Source organism: Syzygium oleosum, unplaced genomic scaffold (assembly GCF_021117445.2).
Source record: "Syzygium oleosum isolate NSW1041296 unplaced genomic scaffold, Sole_v2.1 Sole_v2.09, whole genome shotgun sequence".
NCBI lineage: Eukaryota > Viridiplantae > Streptophyta > Magnoliopsida > Myrtales > Myrtaceae > Syzygium > Syzygium oleosum.
In genome coordinates this window covers 9,708,530-9,730,257 of record NW_026607493.1, presented here as the reverse complement: position 1 = coordinate 9,730,257, position 21,728 = coordinate 9,708,530, and the positions used below count along the sequence as shown (strand labels likewise).

Below are 21,728 nucleotides of genomic sequence, written 5' to 3'. Positions count from 1 at the left end.
GAGTTACTGAGCAAAAAAATACGTTTGATAACGATACAAAATTTCTGTTCCAGAAACAGAAATTTATTTGATAACAACACAAAATTTTTTCCTCTTGAGTGGCTGGCAAGTGGACGGCGGGCGGCAGATAGTGGCGGCGAACCCTGGGGGGAGACGGTGGCTGGAGGCGAGAGTAGTGGCCGATGGACGGCGGGTGGCGGCCTACGGCGGCTGGCGATGGGAGGTCGGCGGCGGCGGGAGACGGTGGGCGGCGGCGGGAGGAGGGCAACCGGTGGAGAGAGACAGTGGCTGGTGGACAGCGGACGGCGAGCGGCGGCCCATGGCGGCCGGCAATAGGAGGTGGGCGGCAGCCCACGGCGGAGTGGCGGCGGGAGGAGGGCAGCCGGAGGCAAGAGCGGTGGCCGATGGACGGTGGGCGGCGGCCCATGGTGGCCGGTGGTGGGAGGTGGGCGGGGGGAAACGGTGGCTGGCTGTGGGAGGCAAAAGGAGGACGGCCGGCGACGGAAGGCAGTGGCTGGTGGATGGCGAGTGGTGGCCAGCGGTGGGATGTGGGCGCCGGGAGGAGGGCGGGCAGTGGCAAGAGACGGTGGCCGACGGTGGGAGGCAGGCGGCGAGGGGATTCGGGCGACGGCAGGAGGAGGGTGGCCGGCGGCGAGAGACGGTAGTCGGTGGATGGCGGGCGGCGATGGGAGGTGGGCGACAGCCGGAGGTGGGCGGCGGTGGCGGGCGGCGGCAGCCGGCGTCCACATCATCAATTTTCAGCTAAAATTGGTCAGATGGGCTCAATTGGCAAAATGTGAAAATGTTTAGGACTTTATTGGCACAATTAAAAAGTTTAGAAATGAATTGCCAAAGGTGCAATAGGTTTATGACTTTTTGGACAATTTTCCCGTTCTTATACTAATCGTTTTCACTAACTCCTTGCTATTATATTGATTGCGTGTATAATGACCTCTATCTATATATAAAACTTGACTTTAATCCGGTACATACTCGGGAATTTTTTCATATATTGTATACGTATATTTTATCACTCAAAAGGCAGTAATGAAATAATTGTATGAGAGAGAGAGAGAGAGAGAATGATATGGGGGAGGAAAAGGCATGTGGATATTAATGTATTGGCGTGGATTTTACTGAAGCAAAATGTATTGGGGTGATATATTGATCTTTAACCAGTACATACTACCCTTGCAAGAGTGTAATTTAACTCCATCCTAGCATATCGCTGGTAAATATGGTAGCCAGTATAGATAACGCATCAGTTACATGAGTATGCTCGAGTAACAATCGGAAATTTCCTTGCACAAAGCCAAAGCTATGAAAATAGAGTAACAGTAACAAAATCAAAGTTAGACGCAACCGTCTCAAATGTAATCCCAAAATTCAGTCATGTCCCTAACTTACCCAAATTGCAATTACGGAGACGAATTGCGATTATTGAGCTTAACAAAATCGTATATAATGACCATAACAGCTTAATGTAAGGTATTTGCTTGGGTGGAACCGTCATGCAGAGCAGCGTCTCCCCAGTCAAAAGTTGTATAAAGCCTTGATTCCCTGAATGTCATCCTCATGAAAACCTTTAATTGTTCCCGCAGGTATAGACCCGTACATGATGGCCCCCTCAACCCGGCTATGATCTAGCCCAAGGAGGTGCCCGATCTCGTGCAACGCCACCGTCTCTAGGTCGTGCGTGCCAGAACCGGGGGCTGGACCCACCGCCCACCTCTCATCCGCATCGTAGTGGAACAACCCGCCGGTCGGTGCGGATGCATGGGCTAGGATTCCGCCAGGCCCATCAAAGCTGTTCTGCACGCCATCTCCATGGTTTCCTCTCGCAAACGCTTTTTTTATGTTGGCGCTATCGTAGTCCTCAACGTAAGAGAAGGTGAATCGCGTCACCGAGGCCCACGTTGCAAAAGCCCGAGATACTGGGCCCGCAACGGCCGCTGGGCTCCCCAGAAAGAAGCCGTAGGTGAGGTGGTACTGCGAGGTCGGCCATTTAGGGTTTCCCTTAAAGAATTGGTAGTAGGATACCGCATGGAAGGAGCTGAGACCACGGAGGTTCCGGCCTTTCTTGCCGAGCCCCATCCGAGTGGTCCCGTTGATGATATCTGGCATGCCACATCGCGGCGTTGTCATCTTCGAGACCGTTTGGGGATCCAAGGTTCCAGTGGCGTTCAGATGATGATTGAGCTGATACACCTTGACGGCATGCTCTAGCAGATCGTCAAAGTCATCATCGCCGGCATGGACCGGACGGTCGTAGTTCAAGTAGCCGAACTTCTCGAGGTATCACTCGAGCTCGCGAATGCCTTGGGTGTGGTCACCCTTGTGGCATCCCTGAAGGTGCTTGAGGAAGTCGAAGGCTGATTTGGTTTGGACATGTGAATGTGCTAAAACGGCGTGGACGGTGAAAACAAGGGGGAGCAAGTATGAGAAGGTGGAATAGGGTTTATTAGTGGCCATGGCTAATTGATGAACACACTATTCTCTACTAGAGAAAGTAATTGATCAATGTTGTTTGTGTAGTTTCATATTTCTCAAGTGGGTCTATTTATACCCGATTTATGTGAGCGACGAGTGATGAAACTCATTGATAGGGTCCAAAAGTTGAAAGGTTCTTGAGGCAAGAAGGAGGTACCACGAAACAACGACCAAAACTAAGGTCATCGAAGGAGATGTGTAAGGACCGGGAAGTGGAGAATTTTTGTTTTATCGAGCGCGTTCGTAGTTATGGTGTGTGTATATCTTTGGAAGACTTTGAAAAATTGACCGACTATGTGTTGAAATCGAGCAATGTGTGAAGGAGAAGTCGTGGGTAGTTCCAAAAGACATGTGTGACGGGCTCTTGAGAGATTTCATACGACCTAGATAGTAGGACATTGGTAGGATTGAATGGAGAAAAAAGAAAATGCGTTGTTATCGTCATTGGTTCAAAAGTATTATGGACTGCGTTAGGAAAAATGAAAGCCGGAAGTCTGGAACAAACTCAAACAATCGAGTGACAAATAAATGCAGAAATTAAACCTAGCACGAAGGAGGGGAAAATTTTTCCAAAAAGTCATAAACCTATTACACTTTTGCCAATTCAGTTCTAAACCTTTTTATTTTGCAAATTGAGCTCTAAACCCTTTTGCGTTTTTCCAATCGAGTCTATTCTGTCAATTTTGATCAGAAATTGCTGACATGAATGCTAGCCGTCTTGTGTTGCGGACGATGTTAACGTGGATAATTTTTAATAATATTTTAATATTTTTTCGAATTTATTTATTTATCTTTTTTCCTTTCTTTTTCCCTTTTTTTTTTTACTTTTCTTCTCTCTTTTTTTTTTCTTCCCTTCTTCCTCTAGTCGGCTGCTGGGCCTCGGCGATGGCCGACGACCAGCCATATGTAAGGGCCAACGAGGTCGGGCATGCCTCACTCGTCCTTGGCGAGGCTCACCATCGCCGAGCTAGCAAGGTCGACCTCGCCAGGGGTGGGTGAGGCTCGCCCTCGCCAGTGGTCGGCAAGGGGTGAGCTTCGTCAAAAGGCTAGTGAGGTCAACATCCTTGGGTATTGGCTAGAGAAAGAAGGGACGAAAAAAAAAGAAAAAGAAAGAAAAAAAAAGGAAAAAAGAAAATAAAAGAATAAATAATAGATAAATAATTTGAAAAAATATTAAAATATTATTAAAAATTGTTCCCGTCAGCGCTGGCCATGCCAAGTAGGACGACCAGCGTCTACGTTAGCGATTTCCGGCCAAAATTAGCTGGATGAACTCAATTGGCAAAACGTAAACAGGTTTAGGTCTCAATTAACACAATTAAAAGGTTTATAACTGAATTGGCAAAAGTGCAATAGGTTTATGATTTTTTGGATAATTTACCCTATGAAAGAGCTACGTGATTCTACTCTCATAGGAAGAGACTATGTGTCACGCCCCGAACCCTACGGACACGCAACATCCCGCTATGGTCATTATGATGCGACGTTCCAGGACTCGTCGCCGACCCTTCATTTTAACTTTTAATTACGCATGCGGAAACGACACAACAATCCCCAGACAACAACAAATAGGGATAGTCAGGAAAACAAATCACAACAGCCAAACAACACTATTTTAATTTCCACTTGATTAACCCCTGGGAATATTCTTACAAGCCCATTTCGGGCGTTGCCACAAAAAGCCAGCAAAAAGATATCAGGCTGGGGTCAGTCTACTCCACCAACAGGTCGAACTCCAAAAACCAGCTTTCAAACAACCTGAACCACACTGGGTGCGTCGACATGCTAAGGGCCTGAAAAAGGGGTTAACAACAACAAATGAGACGAAAGTCTCAATAAGTTAACGGCCTAAGCCCCGCTTAGGAGGCTTGCTCGCACGGGGGTCCCTAAGCAGGCAACACAGCACCAACAATACATTATTAAACAACCACAGGCATCCTTACCTCGCCTTGGTACACTCGTTGATGAAATGCATATGTCACATACTCAAAGCATTTAAAGAGATTTTCCATGCATTAATGCATTACAGTCGCGCGTGTCTCGATTATAAGGCAAAAACCCGCTTGGGCACGTCTCATACCATGCCTAGCAGTTTCTACCCCATAATCAAGCACTATGCATCACACGTATCCAGTTATTACGCCCCCTCGGGGCCACTACACATCAAGCGATCTCGCAAGAAGATGGCGCCTACCAAGATAACCGGGCTCCGTCCCGCCCGTCGGGCACGGCTACGTCAAACGATCTACGAAGACGGCATTCCAATACGGCAACATCAAACGATCTACAGTAAGATGGTATCCCGGGGCCACTACACATCAAGCGATCTGCAGCAAGATGGCAGTCTACCGGTATAACCGGGCTCCGTCCCGCCCCGTCGGGCACGGCTACGTCAAACGATCTACAGTAAGACGGCATTCCAATACGGCAACATCAAACGATCTACAGTAAGATGGTATCCCGTAAGGAGCATCGAGTCCGGCCTCGGGCCGCGACAAGGCATCCGGGGTATCGGTACTCCAGATAATCCCCAGGCATCCGATAAATCGGGCAACGTCAAGCGATACACAGCAAGACGGTTCCAACGTGTGACCACACGAGCACACAAGCATTCCGGCCAATTATTATCTTTGCAATTAGCCCATGCATCCATGAATAGTGCTCACAAAATGCCACATAACAAATCAAGTGGTCACACATGCAAACAGTCAATTAATTCTTGCAAACTTCGATGCCAAACATGTTTATCAACTACAAAGCATCACTATCATTCTTGGCATAACAATAAAAATAATTTAATGCCAATAATCTCGTAAACTTTCTTGAAAACTTCCAATCAAAACAATTTGTCGTAAAAAAAATAGTTTTATACGACAAATCACGGCACAAACGCCAACATTCAAACTAGAAATCATAATTTGAAATTATAAATTTTCCGAAATAATAATAAATAAATTCGGAATTTAATTATTTAATAATATCCAAGAATAATTTAATTTTCCAAAATTCAAAATACTTTCCCGAATCAAAATCATTCAAACCATTTTCCAAATACGCCAACTTATACGGCGAAATCCAACATTGGCATCACAATTTGACGTTAGAAATTTTCCGAAAATAATAATATTTAATTTCGGAAATTAATTATTTTAATAATAAAATATTAATATTTAAATCAGAAAATAATAAAATTTAATTTAATTCCGAAAATATTTCTATTTAATAAAATAATAGACAATAATAATATAATTGATAACCTATCACTACATAATAATAACTTATCAATAGCACGATAACCTATCGTTCATGATTATCAAATAATCAAACATTAATTTAATCTAACCTTAATTAAACTACCCTAAGCAAGTTTAACACCCTAAACACGGGATTAGGGGTTAACTTACTCGGCTAACGCCGGCGAAGACGCGAGGACGACGGCGGCGGAGAGGGCGGTCCGCGGTGTCCTCGGGTTGCTTCGGCTCGGGCTCGGCGACCGGCGGACGGGCGACGAACGAACGCAGCGAAGGGAGTGGCTACTGTGGTGGCTGGTCGGGGCTATTCTCGGCGTGAACAGCAGCTGGTGGCGGTGGTTTGGGGTGCCGGACAGCGGCGGCAAGCGGCGGAGGCGAACGATGGCCGAATCGGCGAAAGGCGCTTCTCGCACGCGGCTTGGGCGAACCAGTGACGAGAGGTTCCGAGCGGCCAGGGGCGGTGCCGCACGGCCAGGGGGAGAGCTGGGACGGGGGTGGTTCACGGTGGGGAGGAGCGGCGCTCGGCGGTGACGGGCGGTGGTTGGGCCGGCGGGAGGCGCGAGCCACGAGCCGGCTAGACAGTCTAGCAACGGTGGTCGTGGGGGCGACGGTGGCAACGCTGCTCGGCCGGGAAGGAGCTGGGGTGGTGCGGCGAGAAGGTGGCGTGCGGTGGGTGGCTGGTTCCGGCGAGGATAGGCCGGCGGTGGCAGCAAAAATGAAGAAGCCCGACGGAAGAAGAAAACCGACGAAGGAGAAGAGAAGAGAAAAAGAAAAAAGAAGAAAAGAAAAGGGGAAATGATGGGGCTAGTGGGGTAGGTGGGGGGTGTCAGCCTAGGGGGTGACCGGCGTGGAAAAAGAAGGGAAGAGAGAGAGAGAAAAGGAAAAATCAAATCGCGATAATTGCGATCCAACGGCCACGATTCGAATTCAAAAACGATCTAACGGTTCCCGAAAAATTCTAATTAATAATTTTAAGATTTGGCCAAAATGGTGTTAATAAAAACACACTGCGATGGTGTTCTACCATTCCAAATTCGCACTCGGTCAAAAATTCGTTTTTCACATATCTCGGGTAATATCGAGGTTGGCCACACTAATATTGACACCGTCCAATTTAATTTGTCCCGAAACTCCGAGAAATTCGACACCAAAGTTTGTGCTCTAAATAACTGCCATATTCGATCGAGTGCGATTCTAGCGAAATCTCAATTTTAAAAACAATAATCGGGAGTGATCAATTCCCGGACGAGATTTTACTATAAGCACACCGACGAATTACACGTTTTATAAATCCCAAAAATGGGCCGAAATTCGGAATGTCACACTATGAAAGAGAATGTTCGACTAAAATCAAGATGAAGAAAATGCAATTGCTCGAATTATACACTCACAGAAGTGTTTCCCGACCCAAATTACACCCCAATATCCCAACAATGATCAACGTTATAATAAGAGATACACAAGTGTTTACTCATACACTCTCACTTCTTGGCACTTCCTAGATCTTTCTCTCAAGTTAGGCTTTGACGTACTGATGAAATTTGGTCGAAAACATTTCTTTAAATTCAATTCCTTGTGCCTTCGGCATCCACCCAAAGTGGCACGGACGTCGAATTTCTTCAGACAAATTCGCGGCCCATATTGGATGTCCGGAAAGAGACATCACCGGACGTCTGAAATCCAACGATGCTTCTTGTCTCGTTCTGGTCGGACGTCCGAAAAGCAATTTCGGACCTACGTTAGTTGGTCCAAAATCCTCGACTTATTCTTAAAGTCCGCTCCTTTACTTAGAACGTGCGACTTACATCGTCGCATGCACCTAACATCTTTTGCGCACTTCGGGTGCCCTTGAACTCCAAGTCAAGTCCGTTCCAAACTAAACTAGGCCCAAATTTTGAGCCACGTTCAATAGATTGAAAAGATTTCTTTTGAGAAGACCCGGAAGAGAGTAAAATTTTTATGGAGAATTCAAGAATAAAAGAAAAGTGGACGTAACTTTTTTGTTTGTATTGAATTAAAAGAAAATGTATATCACATATGACACACATGGCCCCTCGTATTTTTGTGAAAGCTTAACGTATATGTGCTTATTTAACTCGTATTCGGCCATTTTCGCTCAAAAGACACGGCTAAAATAAGACGGTAGCACAAGAGACATCGAGGCTGAGTGTATTGTTATGGCCTGATTTGAGTTATTAGCTTCTTTATATTTGGGCACAATTTTTGGGCCTGATGTCAATATTGGTCATCCTGCCTTCCTAACTTTTATAACTCCCTCATATTCATTGAATTTTTTTTACACAATATTGGTACTTTTTTTAACCTTAGGGTAACTCGCTTCTTAATAATTGTCTTAATTGATCACAATTGTAGGCAATCATCATGGCGTGTGTACGTATTCTGGTATCAATATAGGATAGACACCAAATTTATTAATTACAGATAACCGTTAAAGCTTTATGTCGGTTGCCTAGGTAATGTATGCTCCAAAGAAAAACTTTTCTATTCGAACGACCCGAAAGGAGAAAATGTGTTGATGTAAACTTGTCATGAAAGTAAAATGCATCATTTGACATTAATCATTCACTAGTGAACTTGAAGATAAATATTCAGATGTATCGAATGACGAGATTATGATTAATTATCAAGTTGACAACCTCGTATGGGCCTAAACAACACTAAAGACTTAGCTAAGTCAATTATTTAAGTAACGTTCACACTAACATCCTTCGCTTGATAAGCTCAAGTGAAAGACTGCATATACTCTAACCTAATCAAACCCCGTACAAGGTTTTGATTCCCTGAACATCATCCCCATGCAAGCCTTTGCTGATTCCGGGACTTATGGGGGGATACATTATAGCCCCCTCGACTGAGCTATGCCCTAACCCAAGAAGGTGACCGATCTCATGCAAAGCCACGGTCTCCATGTCATACGAATCGTGGACTGGACCCACGGACCACGGCTCATCAGCATCGTAGTCGAACATACCGATGGTCGGTTGAAACTTGTGGGCTATGATTCCATCGGGACCATCGAATGGGATGTTGCCGCCATGGTCCCTCCTCGCTAACCTGATCCTGATGTCTGCGGACCCAAAGTTTTGGACCTGAGAGAATGTGAAGTGCGTTGCCGAGGCCCATGTCTTGAAAGCCCGCGAGACGGGGCCCACCACGTCGACCCGGGTCTCGGGATAGAAGGCATAGGTGAGGTGGTACTTTGAGGACGGCCATTTGGGATTCCCATTGAAGAAAGTGAAGTGGGAGACAGTGTGGAAATTACTCAAGTTGTGGCGGGTCCCTCTCTTGCCGGACAGAATCCGAGAGGTGCCGTTGACGATGTCCGCCATGCCACACCGAGGCACCGTCATCATAGCCACTGTTTGGAAATCTAAGTTCCCGGTGACATTCAGGTGATAGTTGAGCTGGTATGTCTTGACAGCGGACTCTAAAAGCTCATCAAAGTCATCATCGTCGGCATGGACTGGAAGGTTGGATTGGTTATAGTTCAAATATCCGAATTTTTCGAGGTATTGCTTGAGCTCTCAGAGACCCTTGACCTTGTCACCTTTGTGGCATCGTTGTAGATGCTTGATGAACTCAAAGGGGTTTTGCCTTTGGTCATCAGAGTGGGCTAAGCCCGATTGGAAGAAGAGAGGAACAAGAAGCATGCGTGAGATTGTGGACAATAACTTAGGATATGCCATTGCGGAAATTCTCGAGAGATTGCACTTAGTTTTGGATGGTATTGTGTGTGTATTTGCCATCACGTGTGATACTATTTTTTATAAGCTCTTTTATTTTCCTGCTGATCAATGCTGACTATAGTCTTCTATCTTTATTTCTTTGGGGACATTTAATAGTAGAAACTTATGGAAGTTCTTGGCACCGTGTCGCTCACGGCCATAACATGGTCGCGAGAAGAGAGAGAGAGAAGCCAACTTTGCAATATGTTCAGTTCAGTCACTACTTTTCAGGTCTTTGCAGAATAATAAATTAGAAAGTGGGCATAACCTTCCAAACTATGCCAAACACATCGAGAGATCCACAAAATCGATATACCGAATGATATCTCGAATGGTTCATGTTTAAGGAGATAAAAACGCATCGCATAATAAAACATATTTCAACGATTGATACATCAAATCCTGTGCCCGGATTTCATTATATCGAGAAACAATCACTGGCTCAAAAATCCAATTCCAGGGGGCCAATACAGAAAAAGACCAGGAAATTGAAGAGGAAAACGTTGGAAAAACGTGGTTACTGATCTTCTGGATGGTCTGGAGGCTGATGAGAAGCCTTTGAAGGGTTGAGCAGACCCCTGCCTAACTTGACCTTTGAACAAAAGACCTTCACAGTCTTCTCCTATAACCATTAGTTATTTCATTCTTTTATTATATTCCAAGCAATGTCTATAGTATGTCATATTGTTATTTAGAAAAATTGGTACAAGTGACAAATTCCGTGAACCAACATAAATGTGTCATTTAGATAATACATTCGCTGCCGTTGATTATTCTATTTACATTGGACAGAATAAAATTGGTTTTTTTTTCACCCCAGTTGCTTTAAATTATTAGAATACTTACAAATTACAGCATGCATCGCTTCTGTTGCAGCTGCAGCCAGAGATTAGGGTCATGAGTATAGTCGAGTTCACTCCTCGAAACATGACTGATTATCCATCCAGTTCAATTCCCCCTTGTACAATTCCTACCTCGCAACTGTCAACGCGGAAAAATTCTGCTCCTTTCATATATGAACTTGTTGACACCAAAAAACAGATCAAGTCTTTCACCGTCGACTTGGACTAGAAGAGAATGAACAAGATTCGACGGAAGAAAATTTGGCTAAGTGTTGAAAGCTCTTAGTTGGCAAATTCAGTTAGTCGACAAGAAAACTGGTTTTAGCCGATAGAAAAATAACTAAGTTTAGGAGTACAATGTCGACAAGCGAAGGTCAACTCCGTGATAGAAGGCCACGAGTGATGTAGTCGTTGACGGAGTGAGAGTGGAGTAACCATCCAAGTGTTGGAGCCAACAATTTTGGATGCAATCATTAGAGAGATATTCGCAAAACGGGAAACTCAATGCAACTATCGAGTAGTGGAGTCAAGAAGTTCATGAGAAACTGCTAGTGAGGGTTGTAGAGAAGTGGAGGAGACATAGCCATCGAAGTAGTGGGGAAGAGCCAACCGTTTGAAGTAGTGAAGACATAATTGTCGAAGTGGTAGAGTCGGTTCCTTTTGTAAATACAGATTGCTGAATTGTAAAAATCATGTGGGGTGTGTTTAATTTCTTTTGCAACTGTTGTCAATTGTCGATATTAGGTATAGATACTTATATTGTAGTTAATAAACGAAACCTTCAATCAATTAGAGAACATCCGTTGTTCGATTTTATCTTCCTGTTTATATTTAAATTCCCAGCACCTTTACATGGTTGGACATAATTGTCTTAATTTTTTCGTCGTTTGTGTTTCCCGTCCAATAATCAATAAAGAACCCTTCACACCTTTTGTCGAATTAATCATTGATTCATACTTCGGAAAGTATTTAGTCAATATTTTTTGGCAACACATCTTTTTGGCACACCTTGTGAGACTCTTATTTGTTAACATGATGAAGCTGTCATGGCGAGAACCATGAATCAACAAGAGGGAAACAATGCTGCTGGTAACAACAATCCAGTGATACAAACTGGAAATGATATTGTTGCCCAGTTTGAGTCTTCATCTGCCTGAAGAGTGGCGAAAGAAGGTCGATGTGAAGGAGGCGATCTTCTCAGGAATCTTACCGAAAAGCAATTAAGGGAAATGATACCGAATTCTACTATGGTGTCGTCAATGGGGAGGTTGTTTGAAGAAGAACAAGGCGAAATGACTAATTACATCATAAGTCATATGTCGTATGTAATCAGGCACGTGGTTGTCAATGTTGTGAACGATATCCTGTCTAGCCCAATATCTTCCAACCAGCTGCTGCAAGGAATTTTCGCAAAACCGAGGTATGTTCCTAGTCCTCCATTATATAACAATGGGGGTCAGTCTAGTCAACCCCTTACGAGAATTTTACAAAGGCACGAGTCCTCAAATCAAGGCCAAAACAAACAAAATGAGGTTGATTAAAATAATTAATCGGTAATAATAATTTGGCTAACCAGACTGGTCAACCAAATGGTCAAATGCCAGAAGTTAAAAATGTTAGGGCAGTGATAATTTTGGTAACACCAAATGCAAATATCCTTGTTAGGCCTAACTTGTCGCTCAACATCAACATAGATAATCCGGCAAGGACAGCCTTGCCACCTAGGGGGCAAGGTGTCCAACCAAATGTTCAATTAGACATGGTCCAAATAGCTGAAGAGGTCATGCAACGATTGCAACTGGATAGAGGAGTTATGAGACCCATATAGGAAACCTTATACTGAATAGGTTGATAACCGGCCTTTTCCCAAAGACTTTAAGATCCCTGATTTCATTAATTTTGATGGCGGAGTTGACCAATCTCCTACTAATCATATTGGTCGATTTGAGACTAAGGCTCTTTATTGTCTTCATCAAAAACCGCATGTACCATATAAAAGAAAAAAGGAGTTTGATTCTTGATCTCAACATACCATTGTTGAGATGATTTCCATTATATATAGATATTATAAAGGGAAAATACCACCAAAAACTCCAAACTATGCCACTTGTGACAAATTTACCATGAACTTTTTTTTATAACACGAAAAACCCCAAACTATGTCACCTATGAAAAATTTACCCTAAACTTTTTTTGTGACACGAAAAACCCCAAACTATGCCACTTGTGACACATTTACCCCACAATACTTTGGCCCATGGGAATTTTCATCCTTTTCCTTTTTCTATTTTTTTTCCTTTTTTTTTCTTTTCTTCTCCGGCGAGGGCAGCCTCGCCCGCCCAGGCGAGGGCGACCCTTGCTCGATGTCGGCGAGGGTCGCCCTCGCCAGATCCGACGTCGGGCGACTTCGCCCGACTCAGGCAAGGGCTGCCCTTGCCGGATCTGGCGAGGGCGACCCTCGCCGGCGTCGAGCGAGGCTGCCCTCGCCGGAGAAGAAAAGAAAAAAAAAGGAAAAAAAACAGAAAAAGGAAAAAGACGAAAATGCCCATGGGCCAAAATATTGTAGGGTAAATATGTCACAAGTGGCATAGTTTGGGGTTTTTGGTGGTGTTTTCCCTTATTACAAATGTTACACTTCGTAAGGAAACAATACAACAAGGGAAAATAATAAATGAAAAGATCATTATATTATAAGAGTTGTCAATCACTTGATTCTAGCATCTCCAAGAATCATCTCGTGATTATGATTGATATCTCTAGATTTTTCTTCCTTGATCGATAAATCAGTGCCTTTACTCCCCCTCAAATTGGGAATAGGAGAATCCCAAATTCGCAATTTGCGACATAAGATTCCAAATGCATTTCTAGACAATGGTTTCGTGAAAAGATCAGCAATTTGATGCACAGACGGAACATACTTAGTCACAAGTGTTCCAAGAGCCACCTTTTCTCGCACGTAATGATAATCTAATTCGATATGTTTAGTTCTTGTATGAAACACTGGATTAATCGACATATAAAGTGCACTGATATTATCACAAAATAATATTGATGGACTAGAGAGATGAATACCCAAATCTCTCAAAAGGAATGATATCCATGTAATCTCTGCAGTTGTCAATGCCATTGCACGATACTCTGCCTCGGCACTTAGATTGAGCAACCGTTCGTTGCTTTTTAGCACTCCATGATATAGAGTTGCTACCTAAGAAAGTACAAAATCCAGTAGCCGATCGTCGAGTCAAGTCACAACTTGCCCAATTTGCATCACAAAAGGCATACAAGTCCAAGGTTGACTTGGACAAGATATGCATGCCTCAATCTATTGTGCCGCTGACGTAAAATGTGCTTCACAATTTGAAAATGACTCACAGTAGGTTGATGCATGAATTGACAAACAAAATTGACTGCGTGTGAAATATCCGGCCATGTAATCGTGAGATATTGAAGAGCTCCGACGATACTTCAATATAGCGTAGGATCCAAAAATAGTCTTGCATCCATACTAGATTGAGAACTAGCGGTCACAGGTGTAGAAACTAGCTTGCAGCCCTCCATTTGTGCACATTTGAGAATTGACAAAGCATATTGTTGTTGGCACAAATAAAGGCCACCAGAGAATATCCTAACCTACACACCTAAAAAATATTGCAACGGCCCCATATCCTTCATTGCGAATTTGCTACTCAATGTAGAGATGAACTCATCAAGCAATTTTGGATTATCACCTGTAACAATCATGTCATCTACATATAAAAGCAAAGCTAGAATGCCATTAGCTGAGTTTTGAATAAATAAAGAAGGATTCGCAATGCTGCAAAAGAAACCGGGTGCCAAAAGAAATGAGCTAAAGAAATCAAACCATGCTCTTGGTGCTTGCTTAAGGCCATACAAAGCTCTCTCCAGTTTGCTGACATAAGAAGGGTGATTTTTGTCCTTAAAACTTGGCGGTTGCTCCATATAAACAGGTTGCGATAGAAAACCCTGTAAGAAGGCATTTTTAATGTCTAATTGTTTGATGGGCCAACCTTTAACAGTAGCAATGGTGAGGACCGTTCTTATACTTCCTGGTTGAACAACTGGCAAGAAAGTCTCAAGGAAATCTACTCCTGCTACTTGAGTATATCCCTTGGCAACTAATCTTGCTTGTAATCTTTCTAATGTACCATCGGCCTTTAACTTAGACTTAAAAACCCATCTACATCCCATAATATTAGTATTTCAAGGACGTGGAACAAGAGTCCAAGTTTTATTCCGATGCAGTGCCTCGAGTTCCTCTTTCATTGCCGCCGACCACCTTGGATGCTTTAAAGCAGAGCGTACATTGTTCGGCTCCTTCAGAATAGAATCCATCATATGTAAATTGGCATATTTTGGATTAGGCTTCACAATACCAGCACATGCTCGAGTAATCATTGAATGATTCTAAGTGGGTGAATGTGCTACTGAAGAATCATGAAGGACATCCATAGAGGAATCTTCATTTTCCAAATTGCATGGAGAATTGAGTAGAGCACTCGATGTGTCACCAACTTCAACATGATTTTGATGAACATGTGATTCACCTCCATCAATGTTGTCTTCATGAGAAGTATCATTGGTAGCAGAATTTAATAAGTCATCATGCAGTTAATCAGAGTTAACTGAGAATGCACCTTGTTGCAAATACAAAGGTGAAATTTCCAAGTCTGATGTTGTCGTGTCATGATTTGGCCAGCTTATAAATTCATATATCTCCACTTTGTCACTTTGACCCCGAAATAACGAGCTGGGCACGATATAAGGAAATACCGTCTCATAAAAAACGACATGTCGTGATATATAGATTCGACCAATTGGAGGATAGAGACATCAATATCCCTTATGGCGATCACTATAGTTGAGAAACACGCATGGCAACGACCGAGCATCGAACTTATTTTTGGTGTAGTCCCTAAGACAAGGAAAACACCTACAACCAAAAACTCGCAAAGAATTATAATCTGGTTTTCTGCCAAATAAGAATTCATAGGGTGATTTCATGCCCAACACTCTTGTAGGAAGCCGATTCAAGAGAAAAACTACCGTTTGGAAGCTGTTGACCCAATATTTTTTAGGAATTCCACTTTGATGAAGTGTAGTCAAGCCAATTTCACATATGTGCCTATGTTTCGGCTCGGCAACTCTATTATGCTCTGGAGTATTTGGGCAAGATACTTGATTAATAATGCCATTCTTTTGCAAATGAATTAAGAAATCTGCTTGATTGAACTCTCCTCCTCCATCATATTGAAAGATTTTAATATGCCCTCCAAATTGCCTTTCCAAATATTTCTCAAAATTGAGAAAACATGCATAAAAGTCAGATTTTTCGGTAATGGAAACCACCAAGTATATCGCTTATAATCATCCACAAAGCAAACATAATACCGAAACCTTTGAAATGAGATTATTGGAGCCTTTCCCCACAAATCACAATGTATCTTTTCAAAAGGCTTAGTAGTAATAGATTTGGAAGGCAAAAAAGGAAGTTTAGATGCTCGACCCATTTAACAACTATTGCATATGGTAGTAGGTTTATTCCAACCAGTAACAGTAATCTCGCCTTTATTTTGCAGATGGTGGATTGTCGTCGGTTCTGGATGTCCCTACCTTTGATGCCAAGTACTTTTATCGGCTTTCCTGAACCGATTCGAAAATGGCGCTTCTTTTGGCACCTTCAAGGTATATAGATCACCTTTACGGTTTCCAACTATTAGAACATTTCCCGTTTTCCTGTCCTTTATCACAAAACCAGTGGCAGTGAACTCAAAATTTAGAGGATAGTCAGTTGTAAATTGGCTTACTGATAATAAATTCTTTTTCATTTGAGGAACAAGTAGAACATTTTTTAATTCAATGCTATTTTGGCCCAAATTGATCTGAGCATCACCAGTATGGGAAATTTTAAGCGAATCACCATTTCCAACCATAACGCTATCTTTCCCAATATATGGTTATAAGTTGAAAAGGTTACCTTCATCTCCGGTCATGTGATTTGAAGCTCCAGTATCAGTGAACCATTTTGAATCCTGACTATCTCCAATAGTAAGTGCAGCAAATGCCTTTGGCACATCTAACAGGCGGAAAGATTGATTAAATCGATTAAAGCAATCTAAAGCAACATGTCCCTACTTGTTACATATTTGACAAGAAATGACTTTGTCGATTCCTTTCGCAAGCTTCTCGATCTTGCTTTGATTAAATTGTGGCTTGTGACCCTGCGAATGCACAAAATCAGCCTGAGAATTTTTCATTCTTGGACCATTATGAGAAACCCTCTTCCATGCGAAGAAAATAATTGTTGTTGGGATGTTGGAATTGTTTGCCCTTCTTGCTGCTCTTAAAATTACTTCTTTGACCAAAGAAAGCCGTCCCGTGTTGAATTACAAGGAAACTTTTATTTGTGAGCCGACTCTCAAAGCTTTGCAGTTGCGAAACCAAGTTAGATAATATCGGCATTGGAGGCTTCAACATGGAGGTTGTGAATGAATCACATTGATCACCTAAGCCATTCAAAACAAAGAGAACCTTCTTTTTTGTCCTCAAGGGGACATCAGATAGCAGATAACTCATCAAAATATTTTTGAAAAACACCAAGATACTCGTGAAGAGATGAGAATTATCTCTATGACATTTTTGAACTTGTAGAAAAATTGAAACTTCACGTTCCTCAGATACCTTGGCAAAAATATTTTGTAAAGCTAACCACAACTCAGCAGATGTTTTCAATTCTACTACTTGAGCAAGAACTTCTTTGGAGAGCGTTGAAATGATCCATTTCCGCAGAAGGCGATATGACCTTCTCCATTGTAAAAAATCTAGTTTTGTCACTTCCTCTTAGACTCTAGCTTCTTTTTCGGAATCAGAGGGGGTGACTATTGTTGGACTCGACATCTGGTACTCGCCATCAATGAATCCTACCAGATCTTGACTTTCAATTAGTGCAAGCATCTCTCCAATAGCAATAGTTTGTTTGTGTCAATTTCAGTGACACAAAATTGCTAATGTTCAAAGACGAGGGGTATGGATACTTAGGATTGGTGGAAGCCATGGTGAAGGATCAATTTCTTTCGAAAAAATTTGCTCTAATACCATAAAAGAACAAATGAGTTTGATTCTTGATCTCAACGTACCATTGTTGAGATGATTTCCATTATATATAGATATTACAAATGTTACACTTCGTAAGGAAACAAAACAACATTGGAAAATAATAAATGAAAAGATCATTATATTATAAAGAGTTGTCAATCACTTGATTCTTGCATCTCCAAGAATCATCTCGTGATTTTGATTGATATCTCCAAATTCTTGTTCCTCGATCGATAAGTCAGTGCCTTTATCATATCATAAGGTAGATGTGAGTGAATTTGGTCAAAATCCCTCTCCTTTTAGCCAAAATCGTGAGCCTCCGGCAAGGAAGGGAGAGCTGGCTGAATAATCTTCTTTCCTTCTGCGTTTTCCTTCCTAGAAACATCATTCACATGTGCACAAATTGGTCTCCCTACTCCAGCATTATGGGCGAGATTCATAGTTCTCTTTTCTTGGAAAGGATTGGCCGATTATCTCTTGAATTTATTGCCTTTCTTTCAATCTCACGTGCTGAATGAGTGTCCCTCAGAGGAGATTCAAATCGCGAAATTGTTTCTCTGCCCTTGTATGGCCGAATTCATACACATTAGGGCCAGCTAAATTTTTTTTTCCTAATTTGCGTATGAAATGTTAGGCTGTATGTTAAACGAAAAATTTGGTGTCGACAATTGCTTCCAAAAGATGAATGACAAGGATCAATAATCCTAGAAGAAAAGGACTCATAAAGTCATTTGTTCTTCTGTAATTCGTATTCTGCAAGTTATAGTTTGGTAAGATCACCTGGTTCCTGTACTTAGCTGCTTCATCTGGTGTCTCTACTTCAATTCTTTAGTTTACTACTTTTCCCCCAGTTCATAGGAAGTTTTATTCGTGATGAATCAGATGTTCATCTTTCCTCAGAAATGTAAAATCAATAGTCTGCTTAGACATGAAAATTTCTATTATTAGTACTAACCAGAATATGCTATAAAGCAGAGGGATAGTACTCAAAGCCTTATTACAAAGCAACTATAAACTACTATAAAGAAACTATAACGCTTACTTCAACACTGTGAATTACTACTACATGCCAAGACCAAATTCGTTCTTCTTGCATTAACACCAGTGCATTTGGATGCCGGTTAGAACTGTTTGTAGATCTTCCATTTGCTCAGGTGAAACTTCCTCTTCTCTTGCTGAACAAAGCCATCGCCATCAGCTTCAAACTCAGCAAATCTTCCGCGGGCTTCATTCTTTTCATAATCCCGCTCCGACACCGCTCCAACCTTCTGCTGAGGAAGATCATTCTGGTACTGGCTGAGCAGAGCCCCGTTTCGGACTTCGTAGAAGACTGGCACCGACACTGCTTCGACCTTCTGCTGAGGAAGATCCTTCTGGTACTGGCCAAGCTGAGCCCCATTCCTGACTTCGTTAAAGACTGGCTCATTCTTAAAGGCTCTGCACACGTTTGGGTACTGAGGGACATCGGGATTGATGCTGAGCGTCTTTGCCATTCTCGAGATGTGTTCCAGGCAAACATATGCCTGGGAGTAATGTCGAAGCTTCGATGCATGTTTCGCAATTGAGGTGGTACAGAGAAGGAAGTTCCATTTATATATGAAGGGCGAGATACTGCTGCTATATTCTTGAAGTGACACAAATGGCATCTGATTCTGATATCATAAAATAGAACAGCAAACCAAAAACGTGCGTGGGATGGTACCCAGAAATAGGGGGACATTGAAGGCTTCTTGGAGATTATGTTCCTCCTCATTACGTTTTAAAGTTGATGATTAATGCGTTAGGTTATCTTTGTTGTCTCTAGAAGAAGCATCACTCGGCTTTAATACATTTTTTGCAGTCTCATGCGAAAACTAGGACTGAGCTAAAGGAGCCTTCGAGATGAATCGGGTGGCTTTACTTATACATTGTGTTGGTACATATAGTTGCAACTAGTTCAAACTTCGCAAAAAATCCCATCCTTTGTTATTTCCTCTATGTTGTAGAAGGGAGTCAAAATTGTATGTGATAGATTATATCGATTGTAGCAGGCGTTAAAGATTCAATGACATGGATAATCGAAAGAGACTATGACCAAATAGTAAGTACTTCCCTGCTCAAAACCCACAAAGGAATCAATTTAATCCACTAATCAGAAGTGGAGGTCTGAATATTGCGAATTGGATATTACGGACGTCCGAAATCGAGCAATATATAATGCAGAAATTACATTCGCGTGGAAGTCGCGATCAATAACAGAATTATTTCCTCAAATTAAAGTCGGCCATGGAGAATAAGAAGGGAAGCTTCCAACTTTGACCGAATTTGGATCTTTACGGGGATTTCCTTTCATCACTTTGAAGTCGGCAAAGACAAAGGTGGTCTTCACATTGTCATATAAATATTATTTTATAGGGTTTTGTTGGTGTGTGCCGTGCGAGTGCTCAAGAAGCGTTGTTGTTGACGTGAAGAGTACATGAAGTACCGTTGTATCGCTCGATCGTTACTGCTTTCTCCATGGACGTAGATCACTATAATCGAATCACGTAAATCTGGTATCTGATTTATTTTCTTATTCTATCTATTTTATTGTTCGATTGCTTGCTTTCACAACATATAGTTCCTCCGAGCCCATCAAAGCTATCATGTGCACCATCTCCATGGTCTCCTCTTCCAAACCCTATTCGTTTGTTGGCAATTTCATTGTCCTAGACGTACAAGAAAGTGAAGTGTGTCACAGAGGACCACGTGGCCAAAGCCTAGGCAGCCGGGGCCGTCGCGGCCTCTTGGGTCCTTGGGAGGAAGCCGTACATGAGATGGCAACTAGAGGCGGGCCATCTAAGGCTTCCATCCAAGAATTTGTAGGTGGGACACGACGTGGAAAGATTCGACCCTGTGGACGTCCGGCCTTCTTTTCCGGACCCATGCGGGTAGTTCCATTAATGATGTCGGCCACACCACATTGTGGCCTCACCATTTTGGACACCATCTGAGGATCTAAGCATCCGGTGATATCTAGATGATAATTGAGTTGGTACGTCTTAATAGCAAATTCTAACAAATAGTGGAAGTCATCATTGTCGGCATGGGTCGTCAAGTGACCAGATTGGTTGTTGTTCAAGTAGCCGAATTTCTCGAGGTACCTCTTGAGCTCGTGAATGCCTATGGTATGATCACCCTTGTGACATCCCTAAAGGTGCTTGAGGAACTCAAAGGGTGATTTCATTTGGTCATCCGGATGTGCTAAAGCGGCGCCAAAGAGGGAAGTAAGGTGGAGCAAGTATGAGAAGGTGGAAAAGAACTTAGCATCCATCGCTAAACTAATGAACGCGCACTCTTCGAGCAGAGAATAAATAATGAATGAATGTTATTTGCGTTGTTGCACGTACACTAGGAGGTCTATTTATCGACACATGCCTCTTTTAAGGTCATGATTAGTAGCTAGGTCATAAGGTCTTGTTGAAGCGGAAACTTTCATGCATGGGAAGAAACCGATAGTACGATCCTACGTGACAACGGCCCTAACTAGGTCATTGAGAAGAACGCGTATAGGACTGGGAATTCCTGGAAAGAAACCCTAAGTACGGCACTAAAGACAACGACCATAACTAGGTCATTGAGAAGAAGACGTATAAGACTGGGACATGAAGAAGTAACATAATGTGGACTGGTTCAACAACTATATATATGTGTGTGTGTGTGTGTGTGTGTGATCGAGTTCTAGAAAGGGCGATAATTGTTGTTTCTATGTTTTTCAAAGAAAAAGCCTCGCACACATTGACCAAATCTTTGATCCCCACTCACCGTTCAAGCAATATTGCGAGCCAAACAAAATGCTAAAGCAATGTGTGAAGGTGAAATGAGTAGTTGTGTTAGTATATAATGTAAAAGTATCGACATAGAAAAGTCGCAAATGTTGTATAGGTACATTCTATTTTCATTAGATATGTAGTGTAGAGACAATGATAGTTCACATCAAGCTACCCTCCAAGGGGTTGGTGGAGTGGTAAGGGTTTTGGGCTTGTGGGTGATTGATCCCAAGTTCGAGTCCCTCTGCCCTCCACCTTATCATACCCTTGACTTACATGGAGGCTAGTCTGTGGATTTGGCTAGTTCTCTTTTGGTTGATGTCTGGCTAGTCGGACTATTTTAGTGCGGCCGGTGCGGGAGTCCGAATCATTAAAAAAAAAAAATAGTTCACATCAAGCTGGAAATAAACATGTTCAGGGGGACCCACTATGAATTCTATATCTTCTTATGCGATTAGTAAAATGAATCGAAATAATACTCACCCGTGAAAAAATCCC

General features: G+C 42.5%; 3 pseudogenes; all 3 read right to left on the bottom strand.

Annotated features, from left to right (window-relative positions):
- Nucleotides 1-1,279: 1,279 nt before the first annotated feature.
- LOC115694123 (metalloendoproteinase 3-MMP-like) lies at nt 1,280-2,546 on the bottom strand (annotated as a pseudogene).
- A 5,969-nt stretch (nt 2,547-8,515) lies between these two features.
- Nucleotides 8,516-9,448, bottom strand: LOC115694131 (metalloendoproteinase 3-MMP-like; annotated as a pseudogene).
- A 9,115-nt stretch (nt 9,449-18,563) lies between these two features.
- Nucleotides 18,564-20,734, bottom strand: LOC115692206 (uncharacterized; annotated as a pseudogene).
- Between the last annotated feature and the right edge of the window lie 994 nt (nt 20,735-21,728).